The sequence below is a fragment of the Pituophis catenifer genome, unplaced genomic scaffold, assembly GCF_029215685.1.
Source record: "Pituophis catenifer annectens isolate HBS135680 unplaced genomic scaffold, rPitCat1.0.hap2 SCAF_2, whole genome shotgun sequence".
Taxonomy (NCBI): domain Eukaryota; kingdom Metazoa; phylum Chordata; class Lepidosauria; order Squamata; family Colubridae; genus Pituophis; species Pituophis catenifer.
Genome location: NW_027256882.1, coordinates 13,472,931 through 13,487,805, shown reverse-complemented (window position 1 = coordinate 13,487,805; position 14,875 = coordinate 13,472,931).

The following is a 14,875-nucleotide window of genomic DNA, read 5'->3' as shown; positions in this document are numbered from 1 at the left end:
ACAGTGACAATAAAGTTTATTTATTTATTTATTTATTTATTTTCTGGGAAAAATAAAGCCATAAACTTGATTAGTACGTTACAAGTCAGGTCAGGCTGACCGAAGCTACTTCAATAGTAGAAGGAAGGAAGCGGACATGTTCTGATTAATTGTATTGTTAAGAAGACATGTGGTAAAGGTATTTCCATAGGGGATTTCTGATTCGGGAATGCATTGCAGAATAGCCAAAAACTTATGTAACATCCGATAAACCAATGGTAAGTGGGGGCGTTTTAATTGTTTTGCTGATTGTTTGAAAATGTATTTAAGCCATGTATTCAGACCTATATAACGTTCTCTCTCTTTTCTTGGAGAACCCTTTTGCAAAAAGCTTATGATATATCTCTAAAATAAAGCTGCTTTTTATTGTTCGCGGGCCCCTCGTTTTTCTCTGAGAGGTTTATTTTTTTTAAAAAAAATCTCACAGAGGGACTGAATGATCTACAACTTTTTGTGAAAAATGGACAAATAGCCCTTTGGACTACCAGAGTCCACAGAAGGATAGCAGGCCCTAAAAAGCTACATGAACCAAAGTTTTAGATAGAAAGATTTCAACTATTTGTAATCCTGCTGAGCCGTTGCTGTGAAAGGTGGTTTTTGCAAAGTATAAGTATAAGAGTATAAGACACCCCGAACTATAAGATGCAGCTACCTTTTTTGGTGAGGAAAAGAAGAAAAAAAAATCTGCCTCTGCCTCTGCCTCCCAGCAATTTTGCCTCCTTGCAGCAAACAGCAAACTGCCTGCTTTACTTTAATTTTCATTTTCAGCATAGCTTGATTAGCATAAGGAAAAAAAAAAATCTGCTCCTGCAATTTAACTCCTTGGAGCAAGCAGCAGAGCCCTGTGCAAAACAGCTGAGAGCAAAACAGCTGAGAGTCGGGAGGCCGATCCAATCAACTTGTGCTAATTAGGCTGTGCCGAAGCTGAAAGGAGCTGTTTTTTTCTTGCTGTTTGCTGCAAGGAGGTAACTGCTGGGAAGCAGAGGCCAAAGGGTGGGGGCCAGTGGGTGGGTGGGAGCTACATTCGGTGTATAAGACGCACCTAAATTTTCACCCCCTTTTGGGGGGGGGAAAGGTGCATCTTATACTCTGAAAAATACGGTACGTGGTTTTGAGATATATTTGGACATAGAAGGATGAAACCTTACACACGGTCATTCACGCCCTTGTCACTTCCCGTCTCGACTACTGTAACGCTCTCTACATGGGGCTCCCCGGAGGCTCCAACTGGTCCAGAACGCGGCCGCATGAGTGGTTATGGGAGCGACCCATCGCTCCCATGTAACACCTCTCTTGCGCGAGCTGCACTGGCTCCCAGTGGTCTTCCGGGTGCGTTTCAAGGAGCTAGTCACCATCTTCAAAGCGCTCCATGGCTTAGGACTGGGATACTTACAGGACCGCCTTCTGACACCACATGCCTCCCACTGCCCGATACACTCTCACAGAGAGGGCCTCCTCAGGGTGCCGTCGGCCAAACAATGTCGGATGGCGACCCCCAGGGGGAGAGCCTTCTCTGTGGGGGCTCCTGCCCTATGGAATGAGCTGCCCCCGGACATAAGGAGGATCCCCGACCTCCGTATCTTCCGTCGTGCTCTGAAGACTTTATTGTTCCAGCAAGCCGGCCTGACCGAATGAATTAACTTAAGTAGGTTTTAAATGGTTTTAAAGAGGTTTTAGCTAGGGGTTTTAATGACGGCCAATGCTTTAATGATTTTAAATGGTTTTTAATTTTTGTGCTGGTATTATTTTATCATGGCTGTACATCGCTCTGAGTCCTTCGGGAGAAGGGCGGTATAGAAATGTAATAAATAATAATAAATAATAAACCATGAGAAATAAGGAACTGAAAGTAGCCACGTGGTTTTGAGATATATTTGGACATAGAAGGATGAAACGGTGAGAAATAAGGAACTGAAAGTAGCCGATGGATAGCGGTTTGCGATGTACATGGGTATATGTGGAGACTGTTTGTCAACAAGAACAAACAAGGAAGTAAGTTGTGAAATGCGTGCAGAAAAGTATAAAAGGAATGTGTTGGGATGAGTTCAGGACTACTCCTTGCTGGATTCAGCTGTGTCAATGGACCTCATTGCAATGGGCAATTGATATAAGTTGTGTTATGATGTCTCTTCATGTTCCAAATTGCTCATGAAATAAACCTCTGAATCTTAAAGTAAGAATTATTGTTTGTGTTGCTGTCTTCTTGTTTCTTTTATTGGAATATTTTTATGACATTCTGAAGTCAAGCTGTTCCATTGGTTAATTGTCCTCACTGTTAGGAAATTCCTCCCTAATTCCAGCTTGCTTTTTTTTTTTTTTTTAATTTGATTTATATGCCGCCCTTCTCCGAAGACTCAGGGCGGCTTACAATGTGCTCAGCAATAGCCTTCATCCTTTTGTATATTTATACAAAGTCAGCTTATTGCCCCCACAAACTGGGTCCTCATTTCACCTACCTTAGAAAGGATGGAAGGCTGAGTCAGCCTTGAGCCTGGTGAGATTCAAATTTACAGTAATTGCAGGCAGCTGGTCTTAATAACCAGCTTAATAACAGGGTGCCTTAAACCCCTGTACTACCAAGGCTCTCTCCTTGATTCATTTCCATCCATTGTTTCTTGTCCTGTCTTCTGATGCTTTGGAAAATAAATTGACCCCCTCATCTTTGTTGTAGCCCCTCAAATATTGGAACACAGTTATCATGTCATCCCTAATCCTTCTTTTCTCTAGACTGGCCAAATCCATAAGTTCTTCATACGTTTTTGTCTCCAGGCTTTTAATCATCTTAGTTGCTCTTTTTTGCACTTTTCCCAAAGTCTCAACATCGTTTTTGTAATCTGGTGACCAAGACTGGAGGCCGTATTCCAGGTGTTGCTTTTTGAAGTGGTACTAATACTTCATGTGATTTTGATTCTATGCCTCTTTTAATACAACCAAGGATGGGATTCGCTTTTTTGGCTGCTGCCACAAGTTCCTTCCTTTAAACCCAAGGAAGAAGACCCAGCATCCTGAAAGTTTTGAAATAGATATTTTGAAGGATGAATTCAAGAGTTAGAAATAATTTAACTCAATGGATTAATAGTATTTTTAAGGTTATATTTTGAAGAATATTCTATTGAAGTGTTGTTTTTTTTAAAAAAAACTTCCTGAAGTATTAAAATGCTTAATTTAAAATTGAATGGATATAAAATAATATTTTTTTCTTCTTCTTAAAAGATATGCTTTAAAGAAAGTTTTATAATGTTTAAATTAGAATTCTAAAAGGGGAGGCTGATGAACAATTTTTAAAAGAGGAGTTAAAGAGTGTGAGGGGGTTTTGAATCTTGTAGTAAGTTAGTATATTTTAGCTTATGTTTGTTTAATGCTATACCCTGTTTTTGCTCTGGGAAGTCGGGGGTGGGGGTGGGGAAGGGGGGGTTGAAGGTTGTGTGGGGATAAAATGGTTGTCTAATTTTTAATAAAATTAAAAGATAGTTTAATAAATAAATGTATTATTAATAAATGTATTAATAGAGAAGTAAGAAAAGTGGGGGAAATGTTATAATAAAGGAAATGATCACTTCCCGCCTGGACTACTGCAATGCTCTCTACATGGGGCTCCCCTTGGGGTGCACCCGGAGGCTGCAGTTAGTCCAGAATGTGGCCATGCGGGGGATTATGGGAGCGACAGGGCGCTCACATATGACACCTCTCCTGCGCGAGCTGCACTGGCTTCCTGTGGTTTTCCGGGTGCGCTTCAAGGTGTTGGTGACCACCTTTAAAGCGCTCCATGGCTTAGGGCCAGAGTATTTACGAGACCGCCTTCTGCTGCCAATAGCCTCCCAACGACCGGTTCACTTGCACAGAGAGGGCCTTTTCAGGGTGCCGTCGGCCAGACAGTGCCGGCTGGCAATCCCCAGGGGGAGAGCCTTCTCTGTGGCAGCACCCGCCCTCTGGAATGACCTACCCCCTGAGATACGCACGATATCAGACCTCCGGACTTTTTGTCGGGCCCTGAAAACACACCTATTCCATCTAGCCGGGCTGGCTTGATCCCATCCTCTCAGTTTTTAATTTGAATTCGGTTTTAATTGGGTTGTCTTAAATCTTGGGCCGAAATTATTTAATTGTTTTTTAAACTGTTTTTAAATTTTATATGCAATGTTTTATCTCGGCTGTACACCACCTTGAGTCCCACAGGAGAAGGGCGGTATAGAAATAAAATTAATTAATTAATTAATTAATTAATTAATTAATTAATTAATTAAATAAATAAATAAATAAATAAATAAATAAATAAATAAATAATATTAGGATATGATAAATATTGGAAGAGCAAAAAGAAGACACAAGAGATGTATTTAGAAGATATATTGACTGATTGATTATGTATTGTTTGTTTGTTTATAAAATAAAAAAAACTTTTTGAAAATTTTTTTAGAAAAAATAACCCTAAAATTGACTAAAGGATTGGAAAGAGATAAATAGATCCTTTTTTTTCAATGCTAAAGAAAAACAAAAGAGAAATTGGAATTTACGCTCTGCAATGGAAGTGTTATACTAAAAGTATGGGGGGGGGAGAACGTATTGTATAATTTGGACTGGACTTTAAGACTGATTTGGCATTTTTAAAGTAACGAAAAGAGAAACTAATAAAGACTGTTGATGTGGATTGAAACAAAATGGATACTTTGTTAGACTGCTGATTGGAACTGTGGATTGAAGAGAGACATCTTCAGGAGAAACAAGAATATTGCAATTTGGAACTTTTATTTTGGAAAACTGAACTTTAACAGTGATAGCAGCCATGAGAACTTTTGGGGATGATTTCTTTGTATTCAAGCAGTTTGACTTTGAAAAAAAAAAAAAGGATATAACAAAACTTTAAATTGGAATAAATATCAACCTGGAAAGAACAAAATGGTGCAGGAAATTAGAGAAATGATGAAAATGATGTACTCACCATGGAAAACAGAAATAAGGGAAATAATTACAATGTTACATGGAGAACTGAAACCTGAGGATTCAAAAACTGTGATAGAGCATACTGACAAGGAAATAACGACGGAGAAGCAAGATATAGAGACTGAGAATAAAGAAGAAGATAAAGACAATGAGATTGATTATGGAAAATTAAATGATTATGTGGATAGTAACAATAAAAAGGAGGCTGTTAGAGATTACATTGGGATTAACAATGAAAAAAACCCAGAAAGGATGGAAAGAGACAAAGGAGGAAAGAAGGGTGGAATAGAAAGAATATAAAAAAATTAAATGATTACACTGGGATTAAAAGTGGAAAGACAAGAAAGAGAGAAAAAGGGGGGAAACAACAGGGAATATAGGGCAAAACAGGAGAGTTCAAGATTTTAAAGCACAAAAGAAAAAAGAGGAAAGAAAAAGGCAAAAATAAAAATAGAAAAGGAGAAAGAAATGAAAGAGGAATATGTTATATATACTTAGAATTGAAATATGAATTGAAAGAAATAATGGTAAATCAAATGAATGCATAAATGAATTGAATAATAATTGGAATAGTTCTAATTGCATTTTTGGAATCTAGATAAATATATGTAATTGTGTATGGTGATGAAAGCAGAAATGACTAAATTGTGGTTTAGAGGAATTTATGGGGAAAATTATTTGCCTTATGTAAAGAGAAAAGATGGCTATATAATTAATTGATTTGTTAAGAAATTGGATTGTATGGAACTTGTAATAATTGAAATATTCATGTTTATAATAATTGGAATATTTTGAAAATAAATGAGGGAAGTTGTAATAATTGGAATATTTTTATGCTTGACAAAATAATTGAGAACTAGAGAACTTTGCAGAGGGTCTATCCCTCTCTAACGGAGAGAAAGACAAAAAGAAATCAACTCACTTGGGTTATATACAGTCTTCAAAATACATCAGAATACATCAGAATACACGTAAGTAATGTCCCTTGGGTATCAGTTTCAGATCTTATATAACATATGTAGTACATGTTTTCACCCTGGAAATCCCCCAATTTCCCAACAGAAATACCCCTTAAAAACATCAAGTGCGCACTTTCCTTTTCCTAGAACAGACAAACCCCAAAACAATCTCATTTCGGTACTTTTCCAGAGCATCAGTTTCCGCAAAAACAGCTTCATGATACATATTTCCAGCAAGGCAAGCATTTCAGAAAATCCTTATTATGTTCTTTTTGCCCAGCTATATAATCAGGTTATACAAGATAAAATAAGGCACTTAAAATGGCGTAACTCAGGTTATACTTTTACAGGAATAATTCTTATATTTCTCACAATCCCCACTTCTCCTCTTTACCAGTTTATTCCTGTAAATTATGTAATGTCCTGCAGCATTATAGAAACTTCTCTTCTGCCCAAACCACCCCTTGTTTCACCAAATAGCTTCTTCTGTTTCTTCTTACTGCAGCAGCACTACCACCAAAGCTTCCAACAACTACAACATACAGGTACACATTTAATACAAAGACATGAAATAAGGCCTATAACTATAATGAGTATGATTCCCATAAACAATTCCTTTAACCATCCAAAACTGGGTAACCCTGAGGTTAATGAATCCCAGACTCCTCTAAAAGCTGTATTTTCAGATACATGAGTTAAATGGGTAGTAATATTATGTAATGATCTTAGCTTAGACTCAATAAATTGGGAATTATCGGATATATTGAAACAACAAAGGCCCTGGAATTCCTCGCATCCATGATCCATCCTCAATAACATATACTCTATAGCTACTCTATTTTGTAACAAAGATTTCCTTCTTCTTTTTTTTTTTTTTAAAAAAATTGATTTATATGCCACCCTTCTCCGGAGACTCAGGGCGGTTTACAATGCGCTAAGCAATAGCCTTCATCTTTTGTATATTTATCCAAAGTCAGCTTATTGCCCCCACAAACTGGGTCCTCAATTTACCTACCTTAGAAAGGATGGAAGGCTGAGTCAACCTTGAGCCTGGCGAGATTCGAACCTGCAGTAATTGCAGGCAGCTGGTCTTAATAACAGGGTGCTTTAGACCACTGTACTACCAAGGCTCCTATCTCATCAGCTAAAGCAGCAATAGCAGACGAAGTCTCATTTATACTTTTAGCTAAAGCACAAGCTAAATGTCCAAGTTGCAATTGGTTATACTGTGTAGATATCCATGGAAACATTCCCAAAAGTCCAGCTTGAACTTTATTCAATACTACTACGTTGTCATTACAAGTAGTATCAAACTCCCACTGGGTAACATCCCTTTTGCCCCTATAGATCCCTCTATATGCTCCATCCCCAATATGATCATAAGATTCTATCGGTGTTATATGCCATTTAACAGGTTCCTCAGGATGTGGTTCCCTTCCAGGCTTATGGATTTCTTTATGTCCATGTTCATCTACAGATTTCCAATTCATTTTTTTTTTTTTACAAAATCAAACCCTTTATTTATTTATTTATTTATTTATTTATTTATTTATTAAATTTCTATACCGCCTTACTCCCGAAGGACTCAGGGCGGTGAACAGCCACGAAATAAAACACATACCTACAAAAAATTTAAAATCGAATAAAATGAATTAAATAAATTTGGCTGAATTTAAAATACCCTTAATTTAAAATACCCATATTTTAAAACACACTAAAAATTTAAAATTTGCACTTAAAAGGGAGAAGATTTAGGCCAGGCCAGCTTGATGAAATAAAAGAGTCTTAAGCTCGTGGCGGAAGGTGCGCAGATCCAGAATCCTCCGTATCTCTGGGGGGAGCTCGTTCCAGATCGTAGGTGCCCCCACAGAGAAGGCTCTCCCCCTAGGGGCCGACAGCCGACATTGTTTGGCTGACGGCACCTGGAGGAGCCCCTCTCTGTGGGAGCGTACTGGTCGGTGGGAGGCTATTGGTGGTAGCAGGCGGTCCCGTAAATAACCAGGTCCTAAGCCATGGAGCGCTTTAAAGGTGGTGACCAGAACCTTGAACCTTATTTGTATTGGACATCTACTGCTGTCCATTAATGCTCTAATGCTGGACATTAATGCTTTTTATCCAATTTAAATCTTCCTTTTAGTTGTTGATATGTAAACCAATGGCAAACATAACCTTCTGATCCAAGGTCTTCCCTTGACTTTAGCACTGGGTCAGCAGAGTTGAAAGAGAGAATTTTGCCATTCGTCTACCAGTCTGGCTTCACCATCATTTCTTTTCTTTAAAAAAGCTTCCTGGGGTGACACCCAAAGAGGCAATTTCATAGAGAGCCTTAGTTTATATTTATTCCAAACTCTTAGTATGGTACATCTAACAAAGTGATTATCTTTTTTTTTTTTAATTGAAAAGTTTTATAAGAAATACAAACATTTTCTCCCCCCCACCCTTTCCCCCTCCCCTCCTTCCCCCCCTCCCTAGACTTCCCAGAACAGGCACAGGGTATAGCATTCACAAACATAAAGCTAAAATATGCTAACAGAATATTGCATTCATATTCTCCCTAAATCTTTAACTCCTTATAACTCAAAAACTATAAACATAAACTACTTAAAAATATTTCATTCATAAGCTATATGAATCTTCTTGTTCGGATACTTTTTTTTTGCATATAATCAATCCATCTTCTCCATTCTGATAAATAACTTACATTTGAATGATCTTTAAGATATGATGAAATTTTTGCCATCTCTGCCAGATGCACAACTTTTAATGTCCATTCCTCAATGGTGGGTGGATCTTCCTTCTTCCAGTACTGTGCCACCAGTAATCTGGCAGCTGTTATTAAATTCAAAACCAACTTCGTCTCTATTACAGTACAATCCGTGACTATTCCCAACAAAAAAAAAAAAACTGTGGCGTAAATTTAATTTTTTTCCTTAAAGTATTTTGAATAATCCACCATATTTTTATGCAAAAAGCCTTAATTTTTTTACATGTCCACCATATATGAAAATATGTAGCATCTTCACACTCACATCGCCAACACTTGGTGAGTATCAAAATCAACATTAACCTTAGTTTTATCATACCATAGATAGCCCTGCCATCTAAATCATAATTCATGGCCCTCTAATTCAAGTAACCTCTTATAGGAGGGTCGAGGGAAGGCAGACTTTTCCTTCTCGGAAAGGAGCTTACAGGGGGAGAGACCCAGCCCAGGACTACAGCTCCCCCTCCCCTTTCTGCTTCCTCCCCTCCAGGTCGCAAGCCCCTCCAGGCACTCACCGCAGCAGCTCCCGGGGACGAAGGCCCCCAGCACGGCTCCCAGGAGCAGAAGGGGCCCACGTGGTGGCACCATTGCCCTCCAACACGTGCACCTGCCAAGCATGCTAGACGAAGGATCAGCCAAGTCAAGCCGCACCCCTTCTGCCTCTGTCCTGCCCCTCGTGCTCTAAGCCAGGGGTCACCAACCTTTCGGACCTCAGGGACCACTCAATTCATAATTTTAAATCCCGCGGACCACTAATATGATTTTTTTAAAATAAAAAATAGTATTTAGTGCAATATAAAAATGCAAATAATGTTTCTGTGCATCAGCAAAATTTTCGCCACAACTGCCTCTCCCCGGAACTGTCATCTGCACCTCCATAACTGTCTGGTTTGGCTCTGCAACCCAACAAGGCAGACACCAACTTCAGAGGATAATTAGAACTGCAGAAAAAACAGTGGCTACCAACCTGCCTTCCATTGAGGACCTGGATACTGCACGAGTCAAAAAGAGGGCTGGGAAAATATTTACAGACTCCTCACATCCTGGACATAAACTGTTTCAACTCCTACCCTCAAAACGACGCTATAGAGCACTGCACACCAGAACAACTAGACACAAGAACAGTTTTTTCCTGAATGCCATCACTCTGCTAAACAAATAATTCCCTCAACACTGTCAAACTATTTACTAAGTCTGCACTACTATTAATCTTCTCATCTTCTCATCGTTCCCATCACACATCTCCTCCCACTTATGAATGTATGACTGTTACCTTGTTGCTGGTATCCTTACGATTTATATCGATATTGTTTCCTGATTGCTAATTTGTTCCCTACGACTATCATTAAGTGTTGTACCTTATGATTCTTGATGAAGGTATCTTTTCTTTTATGTACACTGAGAGCGTATGCTCCAAGACAAATTCCTTGTGTGTCCAATCACACTTGGCCCAATACAAAAATTCTATTCTATTCTGTTCTGTTCTGTTCTGTTCTATTCTATTCTATTCTATCCTATCCTATCCTATCCTATCCTATTCCATTTGATTCCATTGTTTGATTCTATTCTATTCTATTCTATTCTATTCTATTCTATTCTATTCTATGCCATGCCATGCCATGCCATGCCATATTCTATTCCATTTCATTCCATTGTTTGATTCTGCTCCGTTCTGTTCTGTTTTGTCCTGTCCTGTCCTGTCCTGTCCTGTCCCGTCCCGTCCCGTCCCGTCCCGTCCCGTCCCGTCCCGTCCCGTCCCGTCCCGTCCCATCCCATCCCATCCCATCCTATCTACTCTACTCTACTCTACTCTACTCTACTCTACTCTACTCTACTCTACTCTACTCTACTCTACTCTACTCCATTCATTCTATTCTATTCTATTCTATTCTATTCTATTCTATTCTATTCTATTCTATTCTATTCTATTCTACTCTACTCTACTCTACTCTACTCTACTCTATTCTATTCTGCCCCCATTCTGCTCAGGCGTTTGTCCAATGCTGTCTACTCACCGGCGATGCCCCACAATACACACTTCCATGGCCGATTCCCCCGCCGGAACGGTTAGCTCCTCTTTTGGCAGGCGGGAGATGCAGGAGTTGCCCCTGGCAGCCGTGCTAGGCAGCTTGGAGAGGGTGGGAGCGGCAGGCGGGTCGGGGCTGTTCGGGGGAATTCCCCCCTTTTCCTTTGCTACAGGCAGCAAAAAAATTATTGAGCCTCTTTGATGCTAATGAAAGACTTATTGGGGGATTCGGGTTTTTTTTTTTTTTTTAATCCTAATGATATTTCTGTTTTCTTTAGAAAGTTAAAATCCAAAAAGCGAACTTTTTTTTTTTTTAAAAAATGCGCCTTAAAAGAAAAGAACAGACATCGCGTGGATTGCCTCCCCCCCTCCACTTTAATACTGATAAATATATTTTAACATGAATAGCTTCCCCTCCCTCTCTTCTCCCCCATCCCGGCAAAATCGCTCCGCAGTTTATGAACTTGCAGTTCTATTCACCCAACCAATCTGACCTGCCAATTCCCTGCTGTAAAAAAAAAAAAAAAATCGGTCTATTTATTGAGACGCGTCTCTTTTCAAAGGGGGGGGTGGGGGGGGTAGAAGAGATTCCCGTCCCCCTTTTCTCCGGCCAGGCACGTTCAAAGCCTGAAAGTCTAAGAGAGACCCGGACTCCCCGCAGGTTCTCTGGCCGCCCTCGCTTGCTGCCTCCGGGCTCCCCGGTCTCTTCTTGGAGACTCCCCGAAACTCCCACGCCCAGCCCGGCGCTGCTTCCCTCCCACCCCCACGCCCACTTGCCCCGCGCTGCGCTTTCTCGTTCTTTGTCAGCCTCTGTCTCTGCGCAGATGTTTCCTCCGCAGGGAAAGTCCCGAGCGCCTCGTTTTGAGCCCCCGGAGCCTCGCCGCCCTCGGTTTCTTTCTTTCTTTCTTTCTTTCTTTCTTTCTTTCTTTCTTTCTTTCTTTCTTTCTTTCTTTCTTTCTTTCTTTCTTTCTTTCTTTCTTTCTTTCTTTCCTTCCTTCCTTCCTTCCTTCCTTCCTTCCTTCCTTCCTTCCTTCCTTCTTTCTTTCTTTCTTTCTTTCTTTCTTTCTTTCTTTTTTTTATTGAAAAAGTTTTAAAACAAACAAAATTTCCCCACAACCCTCCCAGCCAACCCCCGCTCCCCCTCCCCGACTTCCCAGAGCGGAACACAAGGTATTTCTATTGACTTTTAACAATAAACTAAATTGCTTAACCAATCATTAAACTAACACCCCCTAAAAAAAAATTCTTAACCCCCCCATATATAAAATCCTGCTTCTTAGACATAAAACTTCTAATATCACTTAAAGAGCCTTGGTAGTACAGTGGTTTAAGGCACCCTGTTATTAAGCTGGTTATTAAGACCAGCTGCCTGCAATTACTGCAGGGTTCGAATCTCGCCAAGGCTCAAGGTTGACTCAGCCTTCCATCCTTTCTAAGGTAGGTGAAATGAGGACCCAGTTTGTGGGGGCAATAAGCTGACTTTGTATAAATATACAAAAGGATGAAGGCTATTGCTGAGCACATTGTAAGCCGCCCTGAGTCTTCGGAGAAGGGCGGCATATCTATATATATATTTAATTTGATTTATATGCCGCCCTTCTCCGAAGACTTACAATGTAAGCCGCTCCGAAGGGCGGCTTACAATGTGCTCAGCAATAGCCTTCATCCTTTTGTATATTTATACAAAGTCAGCTTATTGCCCCCACAAACTGGGTCCTCAATTTACCTACCTTAGAAAGGATGGAAGGCTGAGTCCACCTTGAGCCTGGGGAGATTTGAACCTGCAGTAATTGCAGGCAGCTGGTCTTAATAACCAGCTTAATAACAGGGTGCCTTAAACCACTGTACTACCAAGGCATATAAATCAATTTATATATATATATATATATATATATATATATATATATATATATATATATATATATATATATATATAACGCTTATACAGATAAAAGAAATCATTCATAAGCTATTTGATATTTTTTGGTCTGATACTTATTTTGTATATAATCAATCCATCTTCTCCAGTCCTGTATATACCTTTCTTGTGTGTGATCCTTCAAATATGCTGAAATTTTAGCCATTTCAGCTAAATTAGTTACTTTCAATATCCAATCATCAATAGTAGGCAAAAAGTCCTTCTTCCAGTGTTGTGCTACCAACAATCTTGCTGCTGTTATCAAGTTCAAAATCAGTTCCTTTCTTAAACGGTACGAAACGCCTCTGCTTTCCCAGCGAATGAGCACATCGGTGACTATAAGTATATATATACGGCTGCCGTTTCCCCCCCTTTCTTGAAATGTACAGATATGAGGGCATCCTTTTGTTCCACGGAAAATTGGCTGTGGAGGATTGTGGCCTCCCGCAATCTCTTCTTAGGGGAGTCTTTCTTCGCTTCGGTATTCAGCTCCGCTGGGTTAATGAACATTCGTTCATGGATTTATCATCAGAGGAAGGACTGAGGAAAGGCAGGAAAAGGGAAAGGATGCTGCCCGTACCCCCCACCCCCGGCCGGGCTGAAGGCTCAAGAGGGACCCAAACTTGGTACCCAGAGCCTTGATAGTACAGTGGTTTAAAGCACCCTGTTATTAACACAGCTGCCTGCAATTACTGCTGGTTCGAATCTCTCCAGGGCTCAAGGTTGACTCAGCCTTCCATCCTTTCTAAGGTAGGTGAAATGAGGACCCAGTTTGTGGGGGCAATAAGCTGACTTTGTATAAATATACAAAAGGATGAAGGCTATTGCTTAACGCATTGGAAGCCGCCCTGAGTCTCCGGAGAAGGGCGGCATATAAATCAAAAATTAAAACAAAAAACAAACAAACAAAAAACTCCTGGCGGATCACTCTCACTTGCTCTCTCCGGATCCAGACTTGCTTTCTGCACGCTCCGCAGGCCAGATCGCTGCCTCCCTTCTAGACCGCCCTACGGACATCCCAAGGACTATGTCACAGAGGAAGGACCAGGAGCTCTGGAGCGTTGGCTTCGTTGCCGCCCTTCAGTTTCCCCCACTCCGCCCTTCACGTCCCACTTCGATTCTGGGGGGCAGCCTCGGTTTGTGCCACGGAGCCTGGCCGCAGCCTTCTTTGAACCGGGAACTGGGAAAGATCTCCTTCATGCCAGCCTAGAGAAAAGAAGGACTAAGGGGGACATGATAGCAGTGTTCCAGTATTTGAGGGGCTGCCACAAAGAAGAGGGGCTCAACTTATTCTCCAAAGCACCTGAGGACAGGACAAGAAGCAATGGATGGAAACTAATCAAGGAGAGAAGCAACCTGGAATTAAAGAGAAACTTCCTAACCGTGAGGGCAATTAACCAATGGAACAGCTGGCCTTCAGACATCGGTGGGTGCTTCATCACTGGAGGTTTTTAAGAAGAGATTAGACATCATACGCCCAATATTGGAAAGGAAAAGATACACCACCAGAGAAACTTATTATTCAGCAAGTTTTAGAGTGTGCCGAAATGAACAAATTAAGGTTAGAATTAAATGAAAAAGAGGATCCAGAATACTATACGGTGTGGGATGATTGGTACAGGTGGATTGATAACCGAATAAAAAATAGATGAAAATTAATGTATAAATGTTAATATATATATATTATATATATTATATTATATATATATAATATATATATATATGTATATGTATATGTATATGTATACACACACACACACACACACACACACACACACACACACATACATGGAACTATGAAACATAAAGGAAGAATTGATCTAACCTGTGTGGGAAAGTAACACTGTCTGACTGATTGCATTTTATTGTATTATAACAAATTTCAATTTAAAAAATAATAATAATAATAGACAGCCACTTTCTGGGAGGCCAACCCAGAAAGGTTGGGGAGCTCTGGATTAGAAGACGTCCAAAGATCCCTTCCATTCTTCTCTGGGAGAGATAAGGGAAGCTGAACCGCTCCTGCTGAATTGAGGCAGCCTTGTAGTTCTTCCCCACTCCAGGGGAGGGATTGCTTGCCCCAGGATATGACTGAGCCCCCCCCCAAGGCCTCCCCAGAGGGTTTTTTTTTTTTAATTTGATTTATATGCTGCCCTTTTCCGGAGACTCAGGGCGGCTTACAATGCGTTAAGCAATAGCCTTCATACTTTTGTATATTTTATACAAAG